The sequence below is a fragment of the Apium graveolens genome, unplaced genomic scaffold (genome assembly GCF_009905375.1).
Source record: "Apium graveolens cultivar Ventura unplaced genomic scaffold, ASM990537v1 ctg4453, whole genome shotgun sequence".
In the NCBI taxonomy this organism is placed as follows: domain Eukaryota; kingdom Viridiplantae; phylum Streptophyta; class Magnoliopsida; order Apiales; family Apiaceae; genus Apium; species Apium graveolens.
The window spans coordinates 46,870-52,652 of record NW_027418540.1 but is presented as its reverse complement, the minus strand read 5'-3'; the positions used below and the strand labels follow the sequence as shown (position 1 = coordinate 52,652).

Genomic DNA, 5,783 nt, shown 5'->3' with positions numbered 1-5,783 from the left:
ACAAAGTCCCCTAAGAACTTTATAACTCAAGTATTAAAGAGCTCACTCTTGATCAATTATGCATAAACACATACATTTTGTTTCTTTTCGTTTTTCCCTTTTTTTCTTTTTTTTCAATAATTTCTGAATGAGTGCATTTCGCTCCATCTCATTCAACCCAAGACTACTCATAAAAATATGAGCCGGCTATTAGCCATTTGAGGACTAGCCTTATTCACAACTAGCAATGAAATCCAAGTTTTTCTATAGATAAAAAAATCAGTGTTTTTACGTCATTACCAGAATATCACAAATTCTAAATATAACCAAGTGATTAAATCAACAACAAACAAATATGATCATGATCTAGATCAAAAGCAACCCTATAAGACTTTGTGAAAATATTTGTTTCTGGCATGAAAATCAATTCATTAAGATTTAAACATCCCTCTATTCGACATCACTACACTCACATCAACATCAACCAATCAATCAGAAATAGCTCAACCTAAGGGATCATGTTATATACATGCAAATGCAACTACATGGACTCAAATAATAACACAAACAAAAATGTAAACAAATACGTCCTAAATGAGCAATCATGCAACACTACGAATGAAATACAACTATATGGAACATGAATCTATATGAACTATATGGACACACACAAACCGATCTTTACATTAACACCCCTAAACTTAAAATTTTTAATGTCCCCATTGAAGGTAATAATAAGGATTTCAGTCATACCTAGTCATCGAAAAGATCACCCTCCTCGGGTGAAGGATCAGGTAGCCAATTTACCTCGACACCAGTGACTCGGAAAATAGTGCCCAAAGCCTGTATCAAATCTGCAGTAAAATGATGGTGGATGTCATGCATGGCCTCAATATGCTGAATCAACCTTGTATACTGTGCATCACCAAGACCAAACCTATCAACTGTCTACGGTGCACGAGAAGAACCCTCTGTAAGCAGGGGAGGAACCGGCCGGTCACCCTTGATATTATCATAGATATAGTCCAACCCCTTGTCAGGAGGTGCACCTAAGAATGTATAACTCAAGTGATCTGGCAGTGGGTTGAGCTCAAGTGTGGAAGCTTCTTCAATAGATGGCTCGAGATGCTCTTGAGAAATTTTCATCTCTGCTAACCCAAGAAAATTGAATAGCATATCCAACTTCCTCTTCCATGGAGGTCCATTCAAAACCTGCAGTTGCTCTGCTCCTTGTTCATCGTCAATAACTGATTCCCCTATTAAGGATCTCTTTAAGGTATCTGGCTTTGGAAATTGCTCAGGATCCGAATTCATGACAGAGTCGACCCATTCTACTTTAAAGCACTCCTCTTTAGCCGTGGGTAACTTTATTTCCTTGAACACATTAAAAGTGACCTTCTGATCGTGAACCTTCATCGTAAACTCTCCTTTTTGCACATCAATCATAGTTAGGCCAGTAACTAAGAATGGTCTCCCCAAGATAATGGGAATCTTCTTATCTTCCTCAAAATCAAGAACTAAAAAATAAGCAGGAAAGATAAGTTTGTCCATCTTGATCAAGACATCCTTCACAATGCATTGTGGATATATAATAGAATGATTGACCAACTGCAAGGACATATATGTAGGCTTTGGATCAGGTAAACCCAACTCCTTGAAGATAGACAAAGGCATCAGATTGATGCTAGCTGCAAAATCACATAAACATTTGTCAAATGACAAGTTTCCGATGGTGCAAGGAATAGTGACGCTTCCAGGATCTTTAAGCTTTAGAGGCAACTTCTGTTGCAGCACAACACTGCATTCCTTCGCAAGAGCAATGATCTCTAAGTCATCGAGCTCCACTTTCCAAGAGAGAATACCTTTCATAAACTTCACATAACTAGGCATCTGTTCAAGAGCTTCAGCGAAAGGTATGTTGATGTGAAGTTTCTTGAAACCTTCCAAAAACTTAGCAAATTGCTTATCCAACTTCTGCTTTTGAAACCTTTTAGGAAAAGGAGGTGGAGGATAGAACTATTTTTCCCCTGTATTACCCTCAAGAGGAGTGTTGACAATAACTTTCTTCCTTGTTTCCACCTCAGCATCCTTCCGCACCACTATTTCAGCTACAATCTCTTCTGGAATTGGTAAGGATGCAAACACACCTGCATTCTGGACAGAATTTTCAGAATCTTCATCTTGCTGAATTTGGGGGCTCGCGACCTTTCCAGACCTCAATATGATTACGTTTACCTGTTCTTCAACTTCCCACTTTCCTGGATTGGCTTCTGTATCACTAGGGAGTGTACCAGGTTGTCGATTCAACAAAGCATTGGTAATCTACCCAATTTGATTCTCTAGAGTCTTGATAGACTCAGCCTGGCTTTTGCATATAAGAGCCTGATTTTTGCACATAAGCCTCAACTCATCCAATTCAGATTTTTCATTAGCAGATTTACCGACACTTCCATGTGGGTAGTGTTGAAGTTGGAGTTGTTGTATAGGTGCATACTGTTGCTGAAAACCAGGAGGATTGAATTGATTGGATTCAAACTACTGATAAGGCTGTTGTACCGCATTCTGATTGTTGCTCGAGCTGAAGTTAGGATGATTCCAGTTATCGAGATGCTAAGTGTTTGAAACTGGTTGCTGCGATCTCTGAAAGTTACTCACAAACTGAGTCGATTCACTAGATATAGCACATTGCTCCGTTGCATGCGAACCTGCACAAAGCTCACAAACACTTGTCCTCTGATGAACTCCAAAGTTAGCCAGCGAATCGATCTTCATAGACAACGCCTTTAGTTGAGCAATGATAGCCGTAGCTGTATCCACTTCAAGAATTCCTTCTACCTTTCTATGTAGCAATCTCTGGGTTAGATACTGATATTTATTAGCATCCATCAGTTCAATTAGATCATAAGCTTCATCGTAGCTCTTAGCCCATAAGGCTCCACCTGATGCTGCATCGAGCATGGGTCTGGATTGTGCTCCCAAACCATTATAAAAAAAATTGATGATCATCCAATCAGGCATTCCATGATGAGGACACTTCCTAAGCATCTCTTTAAAGTGCTCCCAGGCTTGATATAAAGATTATCTTGATTGTTGCGCAAATTGAGTAAGAGCATTCATGATTGCAGCTGTCTTTGACATAGGGAAGAATTTAATGAGAAAATTTTGAGCAAGATCTTCCCAAGTAGTATCAAACGAGCTGGTAGAGAGTGTAACCAGCTCTTAGCCTTGTCCCTCAGAGAGAATGGGAATAGTCTCAGCTTCACAGCATCTTCAGAAACACTGTTGAACTTGAAGGTGTCGCAGATCTCAATGAAATCCCTAATGTGCATATTGGGATCTTTCGTTGGAGAACTCCCAAACTGGATTGAATTCTATACCCATTGAATCGTGCTAGACCTTATTCCAAAAGTATTAGCTGAGATGGATGGTTTGACAATGCTAGACTGAATGTCATTGATTGTAATAACCCCAATTTTTTTGGAAAATTTTGAAACCCTTATGAATAGTGTTTTTGCTGAATGAGAAAACTTTTCATGCCACACTATGTAGGGGTTCTGTTATTGATCTTATGGGATATTATTAGTACTCTATGAAGTATATAAGTGTATGTAAAGATCGTCAGAATCCGATTCCGAACACTTTGGTTTTTCCCGGAAATCCACAAAATACGGAGAGAATTGAGTATAAGGTAACAAAATAAAAAGGATTTAAATTAAAGGATTATAATAGAGGATCAAAAAGGAATATAATGTATTGAGAAAGGTTAAGGGAACCTAAGTAATAAGATCCCGGGTATGATCCTTCAAACGATAAACGAGAACGAAAGTTAAGCGAACCGTATAGCAGATCAGCGGTCATTAGGCAAACGATTAGGGAGTTAATCAAAGGGATTAAGGGGAGTGATGTCATCCAACCAATAGAAAGGAGACAAGGAAGGGAGGATGACATCATAGGGGTGACATAAGCATGACATGGAAGGAAGGAGGTGTGGTTGATTTAGGACCACGCAAATGCAAGGACAAGGTGGTAATTTGCTAAATGGAAAACAAAAACAAGCCAACCAACTAGCAATTCATTTCATCAAAATCAAAAAATCAACCAAGGCTTTGTTCTTCATTTCTTGCTCTCGGCTTTTTGCCATTTTTCAAAGCAAAAATTTTCAAAAATCAAGATCAAAGCATCCTTAATTGGTAAGAAAATTCCCTAACCATCCTTATGCTTAGTAATGGCTATATCATAAGTTTAAGCCACAAATTCTTTCTCTAGCTTCTTGATTTAATCATTGGAGAAGACAATGAATAGTGTTTTCAAGTTTTAACTTGAGTTTTTTTTCTTGTTTTCTTGAAGATCCAAGCTTTCTTAAGACTACTCCAAGCTTATTAAGGCTTCCTAGCTTCACCCACCAATCCAAGGAAGGTATACCACTTTCAAACCCTAGGTTCATATATATTATAAAGTGATTTTGATGAGTAAGATGTTATGGTATCTTGTTGTTATGTTTAGAGTTGAGATTTGGAATGGTGGTGAAATGAAATGATAATTTAGTGGTTTTGATTTAAAGAAACTTAAAGCATGATTAAAGTTAGGTTAAGCATATGTATGATTGAGTAATATTGAATTGTTTGGGATTGTTATGATGTGGTAAGGATGGGTGTTTGATGTGTGTGGATTTGAGGATGGTTTGTGATGATTGTGGGTAGTTTTAAAAATGGGAAATCGCGTAAACATAGCCGTCGTAATGTCCGATTTTCTTTGGACTGTTTTTGTGCATAGCATTAAGACCCGAGAACCCCCTGCTAGATTGTGACCACTGCCATGTTTAGATAGCTCATGTTACGAGCTTCGTTTTGATATGTAGTTCGTTCGATTCCGATTTACGGTTTAGGAGAAACGACCGTTTCAAGTAACGGCGTTTCGCGAACGAAACTTTTTCCCTCGCCTTACTTTGAAATGTAGGTTAAAGACCAAAAAGGGTTAATTAATGCATGAAACATTTATGGTAAGTGTTTTAGGCAGTTGGTAAGTCACTCGCGAAGGAATCGCTTTAAAACTCGTAAAGGTTAAATTATTAAAAATGGTGGAGCCGAGGGTACCCGAGTGACTTAAGCGAATCGGTGAGCGTAAAACTAGCATTAGAGTCTAAGTTAGCTAAAGCATAGATTTACAAGTGATTTTGGTTTAATTCCAACTTACTTGTTGTTTATAGGTTATCAGACTCGTCCCGAGCCTTTCTCACCCCCAAGTCGCTCAGGCAAGTATTCTATCCGTTATACTGTTGTTGTGGTGATTATATATGTATATGCATTATCTTGTGATATTGCATGATTGTTGATAGCAAATTTTTGCGATATATTGTAGCATGTGATATGGTATATATGCATGCCTGTTTTATATTCTGGAATTATATATCTGTTGGTTATTTGATAATACCTATGCTAGAGGATAGTTGTATCTTGCATATACCCTTAAGTATAGGGACTCAAAGGTGAAAAATGTTTTCAAAAACCGGGATTCGAGGATCCCGAGTAGATTATATATATATATGAATATATATATATATATATTTATATATATATATATGGTTATATTTTTCCAAACTATTAATCGAATAAGGTTTATTCGATTACTTTAAACTTTATTATTTATTTGAATATTATTACGAATATTATTCGAAGGCGTATGACTCCTTTTATATTATTAATTGAATATTATTTTCCGAATATTATTCGAGGGCTTATGACTCAATTTATAATAATTATTGAATATATATGGATATTCATTTGAGGATGTATGACTCCTTTAAT

At 37.2% G+C, this 5,783-nt stretch overlaps 1 non-coding gene across 1 annotated transcript; it reads left to right on the top strand.

The window, feature by feature from the left end:
• The first annotated feature begins 2,995 nt into the window (after positions 1-2,995).
• LOC141701853 (small nucleolar RNA R71) lies at positions 2,996-3,102 on the top strand. The gene has a single exon (XR_012566922.1). It is a non-coding gene; the product is annotated as a small nucleolar RNA R71 (small nucleolar RNA).
• The last annotated feature ends 2,681 nt before the right edge of the window (positions 3,103-5,783 follow it).